The following is a 14,243-nucleotide window of genomic DNA, read 5'->3' on the forward strand; positions in this document are numbered from 1 at the left end:
TTCTCTCTGTTGCTGAGTGATGTTGGGCTTGCTGATAACATGAAATGGCTTGATACCAGATTTTTTCAACTCACGATATACAGCACTATAACTTCTCTTCTTTCCCCTTTTTGTTTCTAGTTCAAGTAAAGACTTTCTTGGTCTACCCACTGCCTCAGCTATGATGTCTTTTGACTCCTGAGAAAGGACTTCAGGCCTTCCAAGATTCTCACTCTTTTCGCGATGACAGTCATATGGATTTTTGTTCCAGTTTCTTTTAACAAAGGATTCATCTCTTTTAATGTATTTAGCTATCCAGGAACGTGAAATGAAGGATGTGCTAGCATCCCTGGCCTCTCTGAAGGTTATAGCCCAGATTCGGTCAATAATCCATCTGATTTCCTCCGAGTCGTTAGCCATGGCTGTACCTAACTCCGTCACTCAGTCTGAAAATACAAGAAATGTAAAATGGAAAATAGCTTAATAAAAACTTAAAATAATGTACTTGGAGATAGGCTATAGCAGAAAACTTCATAACTTTCCATTTGTTCTGTGGAGGGCCGGGGGTGGGGCTCTAATTTCGAAACAACTGGTATATATATATATATATATATATATTATATATAATATATATATATATATATATATATATATATATATACATATATATATATATATATATATATATATATATATATATATATATATATATATATATATATATAAATATATATATTTATATATATATATACTTTCTCCGTTATAAACTAAGATTTGTTACGAATACACGCTGAATGAAAGGAACATCTTAGTTAGGTAATGATAATAATGTAAAGTATGTGCGTGCGCGCACGCGCTCGTGTTTGTATGAACGTTTGTCACACCTTGCTCGACAGGATTCCTCCGGGGTTTGCCCGATGATGCAATCATTACGCAAAGAGTTTTTTTTAACCAACATCTCGTGACGACAGAAACGATAATGGAGTTGCAATTAAAGTGGTCAGTATGGAAAAAGGAATTGTTGCAATTAAAGTGATGCATAGAAAGACAACACGTGATATATGCTTTGAATGTTTTTCTTTCTTTCCAAGAAAGAGGTTTCTTTTTAACCCAGCTCCAGAGTAAGGATCGATGGCAACTCTTTGCTGACACTGGAGTTCCGTATAAATAGAAGGTCCCAGGAAAAGCAAACGAACAGTTTTCAAGAATCACAGAAGAAAACAACACATCTCTTATTCACCATGAAAACGGTAAGATTATTATGGAATTTTTCATTGTAAGCAAATATAGCGGATTTCTACAAATTCAGTTTATCTTAACAACAGTGAAACCCTCTACAAATTCTAGTAGAATGATTATGATATTTTATAAGACCTTCAAGCATTAAATTAACAGCATTTTACTGATTTTCCAAGTTTTATATAGAGACATTAAGCATACTGAGAATTATTTCCACGAATGTGTAATTGATTCTTAAATATCAATTACATAATCATCCATCAATACATACGTAGCGTATACTGGAGATGTGTTAAAAGAGGTATAAATATCCATATGTATACACTAAAAATCAAAGGTGTCTTTAGGTACTTCCATTACACACATTGTGCCATCTCATGCACGCTCTCAGCAGAGCTTGGTCTTCAATGTAGCGATTCCAACTTGAGAATCACCTAAAAATTTGGTGAGTTAATTTATTTTTATTCTATTTGTAGATCAGCGTTGCCCTGTTGGTGTTGGTGGCCCTTTTTGCGCTGATGGAGGTCACTGGAGCCCTGCCAGCACCTGAACCTCACCGAGGCTTCTTCTTTGGACACAGACCCTATGGCTTTGGCGGCTACGGCTATAGGCCCTTCGGATACGGCTTTGGCTACGGCGGATACGGTGGTGGCTTTGGAGGTGGTTTCTTTGGTTGATGAACATCTTTCATGAAGATAAGAGAAGCTAGAGTATGACGGGCTTTCATGGACTATCTAATTCTTTTAAAGAAAATATAAAATCTATTTTAAATTTATAAGCTTTTCTTCTCATGATACCTTTGAGTTCTAACTGTCTCTCTATTGTGAATCAAAATGAAATTCAATTTTAAATGTTTTGTCAAGTGTAGTAATTTAGGTACACAGCCTTAAATGAGTTTACTTTTCTTCATGGTCGGCTTTGCTTCATCTGTTACCCAAATTTGAATTAAGTTAGACCAGTAGCCTCATAACCAAATAAACTGGTGGCCGCAGTTTAATTTGTATAAGGATGAATATTAATGTAACAACTTTCATTTGCTAACATATTTAAACACAACAAAGAGCTGAAGTTTAGAGATTTTTTGCTTCAGCTGAGAGTGAACACACTTAGATTATAAAAGATACCCTTCCAGGTAGAACTCAGCGTTGTAAATGATGGACTGCTCTCAAATCTGCACTTTTGAGGCATAGATCAGTTGATCAGTGCTTCCTTCGTTTAAACAGGATGTCTGTGCCATTCTTTTTCGAAAGGGAAAGGCGACTCCTTTGGCTGATGCGTTTGACAAAATTCAGTCATTGAAAATCCATTATGGCTCTAACGAGCTTCATTAATTCTAAACTGCCCAGTTTGGCTTTTCTAATTGTTCCGATAAATTAAAAATATTTTACTAAACTTTGACACGCATATAAAGACTTAGATCCATGTGGTATTTTTAAATTATTTTTTATGTATATTGCAGATTACTTAACATCTAAGTTGTCTGTTTTTTTTTCATATGAAGGGATTCTGTTTTACGCATGTTGGAGAGCTGCTATTGTTGTTCCACTGGATAGTGCCTGGCTGATTGCTGTCTAATTTCTGTAAATCCACTATTTATTATTATTATTATTATTATTATTATTATTATTATTATATTATTATTATTATTATTATTATTATTATTATTATTCTTCAGAAGATGAACCCTATTCATATGGAACAAGCCTACAGGGGCCATTAACTTGAAATTCAAGCTTCCAAAGAATATGGTGTCTATTAGAGAGTAGTAACTGGAGGTAAAGGGACAGACAGAGAGAAGAGATCACTTATTAAAAAATAAAAAATAGGTTGATAAGTTAACAAATAGATAAAAAATGTAAGTAAATTATTAAAATACAATGAGAATTGTATTAAAGTTGTAATGCATTGCATCCTAGATTCAGATTTTGAAGTTCCAGTTGCACGACATCCTCAGGGAGACAGTTCCACAGTCTAACGGTGTGAGGAATAAAGGAGCTCTGGAACTGAGAGAAGTTCGACAGGGAGGCATATTTACTACATATTGGTTCTGCTGTTCAGCAAATCTGGCTTGCTCTCGGCAGGAAAATGGGACCACGGATCAATTGTGAATGTGCAAGATCTCTGTTAAAATACGTTATGAAAAATTGAAAACGAGAGACCATCCGTCGATGGTCCAAGTCATAACTGCTAATATTAGGAAACTGAAACCTACCACCACGAACCACTCTATTTAAATGAGATGACTCTCTGGCAGAAGCAGACACCCACACTAGAGAACAGTACTCTAGTGAAGGAAGCACAAATGACCTAAAACAGGCTGTATTGATTTTATCACTATTAAAAATATATGAGTCCTTACGTACAATACCTAACTTTCATGTGGTATTTGCTGACACTTTCATTATATGTTTCCCAGAAGTAAGATGTGAGTCAAAAGTTACACCTAGAATAGTTAAAACTTCAGACTCATTCAGCAGAGTCCAATTGACTTGGAGGGGAGGATATAGTAGTAAATCTGTAAGAGATCTGGTAACCAATCGTCATTTCGTTTTACTGGAGTTCAGCCTCATACTCCACCGACTACACCATTCACTAATCCGGTCAATGTCTCCACTGAGATTAAGGGCAGCTTCATTTATCATAAGTGAAAACTTTACTACACCGACAAGTGTTGCATCGTTGTCATAATGAACAATCTTGTTTTCCAGGCCAACAGCCACATCACTTGTATACGCTAAAAATAAATAACAGTGGACCAAGAACACTACCCTGTGGAACTCCAGACACAAAATGTCTTGGTTCAATAAAGATCCTAAACAGCAGCAATTCGCTGCTTCCTACCTGTAAGGAAATCTTGAAGTAATTCTAAAACATATCCACCTATTCCAAGATTTTGAGGTTTATAAGTAAGTGCCTTATGATTTACTCAATCGAAAGCAGCACTAAAATATATTTGAATTACTCTGCACTCAAAACCCTTAACAAAGTTCTCTTGTAAGTGGTATGTAAAATCTAAAATAGCATTGCAGGTACCTAACTGCTTCATATGTGCATTTTAACTATCAGCTAATAATCCTTTAGATTTCACATATTTATATAGTGGCTTAAAAATAAGTTTTTCTGCAGCTTTGGAGAGCACAAGGAGAATAGAAATTGTCCTGTAGTTACTGCAGCTGGCAGATATGCCACTCTTTGGAACAGGCACTCTATTGCTAAGCTTGTGCTCATCCACAAAGATACTACGTCGACATAAAAATCTATACAATCTACTAATCTTGGGAGGCAACACACTAGAAGCGTTCTTAAAAAACAAAAGAAAGAAACCATTAAGATCTTCTCCAACCCAGCTATCAAGATTATAAAGAATTTTCTGAACATCCCTGGAGTGAAATGGGAAATTTGTAAGAATATAGGTTCAGGATGACAAGTATGAAGGAGAGGGACATCCTCGGCTGATTGTTTAGCTTCGAAAGCTCAGTGTATCAGTTAAGCCTTTTCCCTAGGGCCAGTAACCAATCTACCATCATCTGTTAGTAGTGGTGGAATGGAAGACGTGCCTCACCCAGAGAGAGATGATGAATTTAGTCCACCACAGATGAGGTTGAGTAATCTCATCAAGCTTCTTTTTAAGGAATTACTGTAATTTATCTCAGCTATATGATAAATTCTATTCGCAGCATGGCGAGACTTAAGAAATATGGTGTAATTTTCATGTGAATGATTTCGTCCCCATGTGTTGAATTTGGTCTGTTTGTCATGGCAAGCTCGTCTACAAGTATCATCAAACTATGGCTGATCATTTGTCCTAAATTTGATGACCTTACTAGGGACATACCTCATTAAAATAGCCATTAGCATATTGTTTAACTTCATCTTGGGATCTGGATCTGATATAGCATCCAAAATATTAAATGCCTGACAAGTTTCAGTAATGCAATCCCAACTGGCCTTAGATTTCAGCCAGACCGTCTTTGATGGCATTAGGAATATACTAATTGGGTGGCCGGTAATCACAGGAAAAAAAGTCACAGGAAAAAGGTCACAATTTTGGCTAGGAAAAAAGTCACAGGAAAAAGGTCACAATTTTGGCTAGGAAAAAAGTCACAGGAAAAAAGTCACATTTATTTATGGTGGTCGGTAATAAAGTCACAGGGAAAAATGAACACTATTTCTTGGGGTCATTATCTTTATGATATTTACAATCTTTTGTTTATGATTATATGGAAATCCCCAACGGGCTTGTACTAAACACGCCGCAAAAGTGGATACATACTGGCTTAAAAAAAAACCCCAACGAGCTTGTACTAAACATGCGGCAAAAGTGGATACATACCGGTTTAAAAAAAAATCCCCAACAGGCTTGTACTAATCACGCGGCAAAAGTGGATACATACCGGTATAAAAAAAAATCCCCAACAGGCTTGTACTAAACACGCCGCAAAAGTGGATACATACCGGTTTAAAAAAAATCACCAACGGGCTTGTACTAATCACGCGGCAAAAGTGGATACATACCAGTTTAAAAAAAATCCACAACGGGCTTGTGCTAATCACGTGGCAAAAGTGGATACATACCGGTATAGAAAAAAATCCCCAACGGGCTTGTACTAAACATGCCGCAAAAGTGGATACATACCGGTTTTAAAAAAAAATCCCAAACGGGCTTGTACTAATCACGCGGCAAAAGTAGATACATACCGGTATAAAAAAAAATCACCAATGGGCTTGTACCAAACATGAGGCAAAAGTGGGTACATACCTGTTAAAAAAAAGATCCCCAACGGGCTTGCGCCAAACACGCGGCAAAAGTGGATACATACCAGTTTAAAAAAAATCCCCAACGGGCTTGTACCAAACACGCGGCAAAAGTGGATACATACCGGTTAAAAAACAAAATCCCCAACGGGCATGTACCAAACACGTGGCAGAAGTGGATGCATACTGGTTTTAAAAAAATCCCCAACGGGCTTGTACTAAACACGCAGCAAAAGTGGATACATACCGGTTTTAAAAAAATCCCCAACGGGCTTGTACCAAACACACGGCAAAAGTGGATACATACCGGTTTAAAAAAATCCCCAACGGGCTTGTACCAAACACGCGGCAAAAGTGGATACATACCGGTTTAAAAAAATCCCTAACGGGCTTGTACCAAACACGCTGCAAAAGTGGATACATACCAGTATAAAAAAAATCCCCAACGGGCTTGTAACAAACACGCGGCAAAAGTGGATACATACCGGTTTTAAAAAAATCCCCAACGGGCTTGTACCAAACATGCCGCAAAAGTGGATACATACTGGTTTAAAAAAATCCCCAACGGGCATGTACCAAACACGCGGCAAAAGTGGATACATACCGGTTTAAAAAAAATCCCCAACGGGCTTGTACCAAACACGCGGCAAAAGTGGATACATACCAGTTAAAAAACAAAATTCCCAACGGCCTTGTACCAAGCATGCGGCAGAAGTGGATACACACCGGTTTAAAAAAATCCCTAATGGGCTTGTACCAAACACGCGGAAAAAGTGGATACATACCGGTTTAAAAAAATCCCCAACGGGCTTGTACCAAACACGCGGCAAAAGTGGATACATACCGGTTTAAAAAAAATCCCCAACGGGCTTGTACCAAACACGCGGCAAAAGTGGATACATGCCGGTTTAAAAAAAATCCCCAACAAGCTTGTACCAAACACGCGACAAAAGTGGATACATACCGGTTTAAAAAAAATCCCCAACGGGCTTGTACCAAACACGCGGCAAAAGTGGATACATACCGGTTTAAAAAAATCCCCAACGGGCTTGTACCAAACGCGCGGCAAAAGTGGATACATACCGGTTAAAAAACAAAATCCCCAACGGCTTGTACCAAACATGCGGCAGAAGTGGATACATACCGGTTTAAAAAAAATCCCCAATGGGCTTGTACCAAACACACGGCAAAAGTGGATACATACCAGTTTAAAAAAAATCCCCAACGGGCTTGTACCAAATACGCGGCAAAAGTGGATACATACCGGTTTAAAAAAAATCCCCAACGGGCTTGTACCAAACACACAGCAAAAGTGTATACATACTGGTTTTAAAAAAATCCCCAACGGGCTTGTACCAAACACGCGGCAAAAGTGGATACATACTGGATTTTAAAAAATCCCCAACGGGCTTGTATCAAACACGCGGCAAAAGTAGATACATACTGGTTTTAAAAAAAAGGCTTTGTACCAAACACGCAGCGGCAAAAGTGGATACATACTGGTTTTAAAAAAATCCCCAACGGGCTTGTACCAAACACTCGGCAAAAGTGGATACATACCGGTTTAAAAAAAATCCCCAACGGGCTTGTACCAAACACGCGGCAAAAGTGGATACATACCGGTTTAAAAAAATCCCCAACGGGCTTGTACCAAACACTTTCGGCAAAAGTGGATACATACCGGTTTAAAAAAATCCACGCAAAAGTGGATACATACCGGTTTAAAAGAAAATCCCCAACGGTCTTGTACCAAACACGCGGCAAAAGTGGATACATACTGGTTAAAAAACAAAATCCCCAATGGGCTTGTACCAAACACGCCGCAGAAGTGGATACATACCGGTTTAAAAAAAATCCCCAACGGGCTTGAGCCAAACATGCCGCAAAGGTGGATACATACCGGGTAAAAAAAAAAATCCCCAACGGGCTTGTACTAAACACGCCGCAAAGGTGGATACACACCGGTTAAACCCCTTGGGAGTCACTATCTAGGAAAGATTTTTGTGACTTTTTTCCTGTGATTTTTTCCTGTGACTTTTTTCTGTGAAGTTTTTTCCTGTAGCTGTTTTACCTGGATTTACTTATTGACAGATATGTCCATCTCAATAGAGCAATGATCGGAAGTGCTTACATACTCGCAGACCTCAGACTTGACAATAGTTGGAACATTTGTCAATATGAGGTCTAATCTATCACCGGAAATGTGCGTGGGTTCCTCAATTTGCTGGACAAAATCTGAGGATACAAAGGACCCAAGAGCAGACCGGCCATGTTGATCTGTGGAATTTGAATTAAGCCACTCTCTGTGCTTTGCACTGCAGCCTCACAAGTAACGAATGAAGCTTTTGAATCTTGTGACTGAGCCATACTAATCCTCTCCAAGAGACGGTCATATATAGAAGCGTCGGTATTTGGATTGCGGCAAACAGATTATCTAAAGTCGAAGTCGGAAGGTCTGGTTGAAAACAATTTGTTTTCTAGTTTGCAGTTTACGTACTTGTGATGCTCCTACTGAAATTCACTCTGTTGTATTGAAATTCCCAGATTCTGGTCATGGAGTTCTTGTGATTTGTCTTGACACTGATGTTGATGGAAATTAGGGGAATTTTTCTAAGCATTGCTATTGAATTTCTAACAAATAGATTACAAGGCGCAATTTGTTTATTGGCTTTATAATTACTACAGAAATGTAAATTCGAGTGCTCTGGGCCAAATAGTATTTGTATTATGAAATAATGACGTTGCCGTTCCATTAATGCACATGTAATATGAAATGTTTCATGATTCTGAATATCCTGTGCAATTAGATATTCTTAGATTATACCACCCACCACGCAGTAACAATTATGTTGTTAATTCTAATGATCTTGCCTTTCTTATATGTGATGCTCAATACCAAAGAGCTTTTAAGATTTTTCATTCCTGATCTGAATAAATTGTGGAATGACTTTCCAAATGACACGTTTCATAGTTTCATATCTTTAATCTAAATTGTTTTTCTGTCTCCTTTCTCTCACATGGTTTTTCTTTCTTTTCCATACTAGGCTATTTTCCCTGTCGGAGACACTACTAGTAGGCGTGTAGCATTCTGCTTCTCAGATTAGGGCCAGTAGGCTAACAGTAATAATACAGCGTAGATGATACTTATAGAAAATATGACTAATTTATTATCGACTGCTCTGGATAAAAGCTTTTTGATTGTCAGCAAAATCCGATACCCAAAATCCAAACTCCAAAAATCCTTAATCTTAAAAAAATTCTCAGATCATGAAGAAAACATTACCTTTTTGAAGACCTAATGATATCGTAGTTTGGAAATAACCTTCATGCATTAGAAATGAAGTAATGTTATGTCGGGTAATATTTAATCATTCAGAAGGACAACCCTCTGCTAAATATCACCAAATTTGCTTCTTCAAGGGACGGTAGAGAGATCAAAGACATATTTCATGGTTTGCATGTTACTGAAGGACTGTTGTTGTTCTTGTTCAAAATGGATTTGGAAGTTTTGAAAGCAACTGTGAAAAACCAATCTCCCTTCTTCTGGCCTCAGTGTGACATTATTTGAACATCTGGCCACCTGCTTCTTGTCCCTAAGCCTTGTTCAGTGGAAGTGGTTAGTATAATGGACGTCATTTTCGATCGAACTATTTGTGTGGAAGATAACCTTGACAACAGACATGAGTTCAGACTTGTTCTGGCTGAATTCAATTCTGCCTTCGATCTGGTCAACAATAAGCTTCTGTACTGAAGTTATGTACTTGACTCTAATTCACAATAGTCACTAGAGCAATAATTCCTAAATATAAAGTACGTTACTGCTATCCTTCTTAAGACATTTCAAACTGGATTTTTTGACTGAGAACGCTAAGTTTTGTAGAGGGATAAAGTATTGAAAATTATCTTAAGAAGTAAAAAGTTTTATTAAAATTTTAAGAAGAATTTACTTCATATTTAAAAAAAATGAGATATTTCATGAAAGATATCGATGTTCTATCTTCCCGTTATTTCGAGGAAGATATTTATTAACCAAAGAATCCTCCAAGGCCACCAAAGCCTCCTAAGCCACCGCCGTATCCGCCGAAGCCAAAGCCGTATCCGAAGGGTCTATAGCCGTAACCACCGAAGCCGTAGGGACTGTGTCCAAAGAAGGAGCGTCGGTTAGGTTCAGGTGCGGGCAGGGCTCCAGTGACCTCCATCAGGGCAAAAAGGGCCACCAACACCAACAGGGCAACACTAATCTGTAAATGGAATAAAAATCAATAGGTTTGCCAAACCTTCACATGATTTTCAAGTTGGATTCACCGCATCGAAGAAGAAGAGTTTAGAAGGAGCATGAACCATGATAACATTCTAGGAAGTAATGCTACTCCCATTTATTCGGTATAGATTTAGACTTGAATTATCTGGTAATGAAACCAATGTTTCAAAAGGGGAATAAAAGATAACTATATGCCTGTAGCGCATGTAGATGTGTGCGAATGATTTTTCATATGTCTAAGAAAAATCCATCGTTGCTTGTGCACTTTACAAACATGTTTCCATACATACAGATCCTATTAAAAGTAATTAGCTATTTGTTGGCAAAGCATTAAGTTTTCGGTTGAATATTATCGTGACTTAAAGAATAAACGCGTCTTCAATAAGAGCTAAATTATTTTAATTGTAGATTATATGTCTTTATGTTTAAATTGCAGAAGAATATATTGTCTTTGAAACACAAACCGCATACCCACCAGGTTTCTTGAAGTCTTATTAATAGCTCACCGTTTCAAATGGAACTTACCGATTTCATGATGAACTGGTTGTTCGTGGCTTCCTCAGGAGCTCCTGGAAAATGTACTTGAGATCCTTTTTGAGCTCGTATTTATACGCAGTCCGTTCTTTTGTGGAGGGTTGCCAACAACCGCTTTTAAAAACTGGATTGTGAAGTGGCCTTTTGCATAGAAAGATTGGTAAAACTTTTAGTGCTGATATCGATATTCGTTATTTATTGTAATTGTTGTTAACGTCAGTATTTCCTGTGGGATATCATTATTGAAAGAAATGAATTTTCTTCTCTGTCCATGCGCAAATAACGATATTTATATACTATATTATGGAAAATTCCTGTCGCCAAAAAGTGGAGGATAGGTAAGGCATCAGCTAACCTGCCCTGCAAGAATTGGCTGCGACACAAAGCAATTCAAAGAGGTTGGCAACCTTCCGTCCTTCAAAAAATCTGCTTTTTCTGCGTCTGTGACTTCTTATCTTGTGGGCGTGAGGCGGGTGTCTCTAGGACCACAACTCGTACTCGAATTAATGGTGTAAAGATACGAGTTAACACAGAGATACTTTTTCATGAGGTTTGGGTGCATTGGTGTGTGCACATGTGCGTGTGATGTGCAAATAAGAGAAATTCTAAAATGACTGGACACATCAATGGCAACAGGTGCTATGGCACATAGTAAAAGCAAAAGACAAAATGGGAGGAGTGGAAACAGGATAAAAGTTACAGACAGAGATATCTTCTGAAGGATATGCAGTATCGTGCTATTTCATTTTGTTGCTTATATAAATTTGATTTTCAAATATATTGATGATTTTCACTTACTTTGTCACTGTTCACCCTGTCCATCCTCCTGAACAGCCCTGTTGATTATCTCCACTGTTCTGCAACTAAACTTCTAATAAAACACTTTTCATTATCTCGTAATTGACCGTTTTTGGTTCCTTTATCCAGTGTATTTCAGCCCTATAGGATTCCCTGCTGGCCTAGTGACCCCAAACTTGCATGTTGAGTACTCCTCATAAACTCCTTTCATTTATTCTGATATTCGCTTCGCTCACCCTTAACTTAATTATATGTACACTCAGTTGATAAAGTTCAACGACCATAAACAGATTTATTATATTGATTTCTCGTTATTTTAATTCTAGATCGGTATTACCCCGTCGCTGTTGGCGACGCTTTTGTCCCATTTGAAGGGGTTGTTGCTAGGCCAGCACCTGAAACTATCGAGTATATCTTGTTTGGGCACGGGTCCTATGGTTTCGGCGGTTATGGCTACAGCGAATAAACCCTTTAGATATGGATGCATTGGCCACTTCAGAGGTTAAGGTAACCATAGTAGATTCATGGATGATGAAATATTCCATGCTATTTCATCATTACTTTTATGAACAACATCCTGTTAGAAGACATCTAGAGAATTAGAAATTACATAAGTGCTTTGAAGAGCAAATAAAGTCTGTTGTAACATATAGAAAAAATTACATTTTCACATAACCCCCTCTGTATTATTTATCTAAGTCAGATGGTTTGTAAACTACCATGAAGTTAACTTTTTCTAGGTCTAAGGTTCGCACCTGGCCTACCACCCACTAGTCCACCTAGCTGTAAATAGGCACAGGTGTTTGTTGGATTCAATGAAAAAAGAGGATGTAATAGTAGCTGCTTCATCCCAAAAGACTTGCTGAGATTTGGAAAGCTTTACCCTTTTGAAGACACTTCCTCCAAATGGGTAAATGGCACTTGGAAAAAAAATGATTAATATTATTTATCAACATATTTCTTTCTAACAACCCTAAAAGGCAATTAAATTACATAATAAATATACAATAAACAGAATGCCAATAAAAGACAGAGAAAATCAGAATAATAAAAACACAAGTACGTAGGTAAACACCAACAAATCTGTAAATTGCAATAAAATATACTTCAGCTGTTGCTGATACAAGAACAAAAAAAAAAAAAAAAAAATTAAGGTCATGAACTTCGACATTAAAAAGGAGCATTACAGCGTTCCATAATCCTTTGTACATCACGAATGATATTGCCAGGAAGACTGTTCACTAATCTCCAGTTTTTCAGTATAGAGAATAAAAGAGCTTCGATATTCCTCTGTATGAAATCATGATACCTTAACAAAATACGAATGCTGATGTCCTGCTGAATGCTGAACCTTTGGCATACACAAATTCCTTTTGGCCCAGACATTAAAGTATTCGAAAGTGGTAAAATACGTAGGTTTCGTGTTGAGAAATAAAGTCCTCAAAGCAAGCTGAAGTAAAAGCAAGAGGTCTGTGGTCCACAGAGCTTACCTCAGTCATCCAAATCTTCTTCGGTTTATATGACATGAGGATTTTTGCTCATGAAGCCCACAATTTATAGACTTATTTTACTTAAGAAGGTGATTTGTAATGATTTTTCAAGTGAAATTCAACGTACGGATTTCGGACTTACATTGGTGTATCCTGTCAAAGGAGCTTAAGTTTCAACAAGCTAAAGTCTACCACTTGTCCTACAAAGATACCTTCATGCAAGTTTTGGAATTTTAGAGAAAAATGACATTTTAATAATATAAATTCTTTATTGATTCTGAATTACCTCGTCTTGCTAGCATGCGTGGGGGTTCATATAATTAAATTTTTGTGCACTCTTTATCCAAAATGGAAAAAGACTCTGTGAGTCTTGAGAATTTTTAAAATGTGGACAGAGAGACAACAGATAAATATGAGAAAGACAGACACAATCAGATGGATGACGGACAAGTATTTATCAGAAAAGCTCATGCTCGTTTGGTTCAGTTGAACTAAAATAAAGGATCAAATAAAATCTGAGGAGAAAGAGACTCAGATGAGCATCTTTAGGTGGAAATTGCACTGTATATGTAGGGAAGCTGCCGCAAGAGGACATGAAATTCCGGTTCCTCTCGTGGAAATTCAACGCGTTTTGGCTTGCATGACCACCAGGCTCCAGTTCTTGTCAGGACGATTGCCCTCAAGAACGACAACTATTTGCCTGTTATCTTCGGCTTATTTTCATCTTTGATTTTGCTTGAATTTGCAGTCTTCTTGTAATCTTTATCATTCAGACGTAAATTCTTGCATGCAACCTTGATTTTGAGGAGGGAAGAGCCAATAGGAATGCAAGGTTGTCTGCTACTTATTCAGTATGTGGTTTCTTATACATAGGTGAGTGAATTTGTACAGCTTCTTTAATAGGATGAAGACCTGTGCGAAAAACTTCCTCTGACTCACAGATAGTTTTTGAAAGTACAGATCATTTCAAAAGTCAGATGCATGAAACTGCTTTTATTAAGAGGTCTGATATCATGAACCAGACCCGATGGACTATATACCTGTTCGGATGTATAACTAAATTCCTTGTAGAGTAGAAACAAGTCACACACGCTGCCTATAAAGTCCTTTTCTAGAATATGAGCTGGTGCTCGGTAGCAGGATTTGTGTAGTAACATTAATATAGCTTTAGGTTTTAGTCTTTCCAC

At 37.5% G+C, this 14,243-nt stretch overlaps 2 long non-coding RNA genes across 2 annotated transcripts; one reads left to right on the plus strand and one right to left on the minus strand.

The window, feature by feature from the left end:
• Positions 1-1,178: 1,178 nt before the first annotated feature.
• Positions 1,179-1,996, plus strand: LOC136844690 (uncharacterized). Its single transcript, XR_010854969.1, has 2 exons — positions 1,179-1,229; positions 1,695-1,996. It is a non-coding gene; the product is annotated as an uncharacterized lncRNA (long non-coding RNA).
• Positions 1,997-9,872: 7,876 nt separating this feature from the next.
• Positions 9,873-10,814, minus strand: LOC136844691 (uncharacterized). The gene is made up of 2 exons (XR_010854970.1): positions 10,760-10,814; positions 9,873-10,214 (listed from the first exon to the last, which is right to left on the minus strand). It is a non-coding gene; the product is annotated as an uncharacterized lncRNA (long non-coding RNA).
• Positions 10,815-14,243: the final 3,429 nt, after the last annotated feature.

The sequence above is a fragment of the Macrobrachium rosenbergii genome, chromosome 13, assembly GCF_040412425.1.
Source record: "Macrobrachium rosenbergii isolate ZJJX-2024 chromosome 13, ASM4041242v1, whole genome shotgun sequence".
NCBI lineage: Eukaryota > Metazoa > Arthropoda > Malacostraca > Decapoda > Palaemonidae > Macrobrachium > Macrobrachium rosenbergii.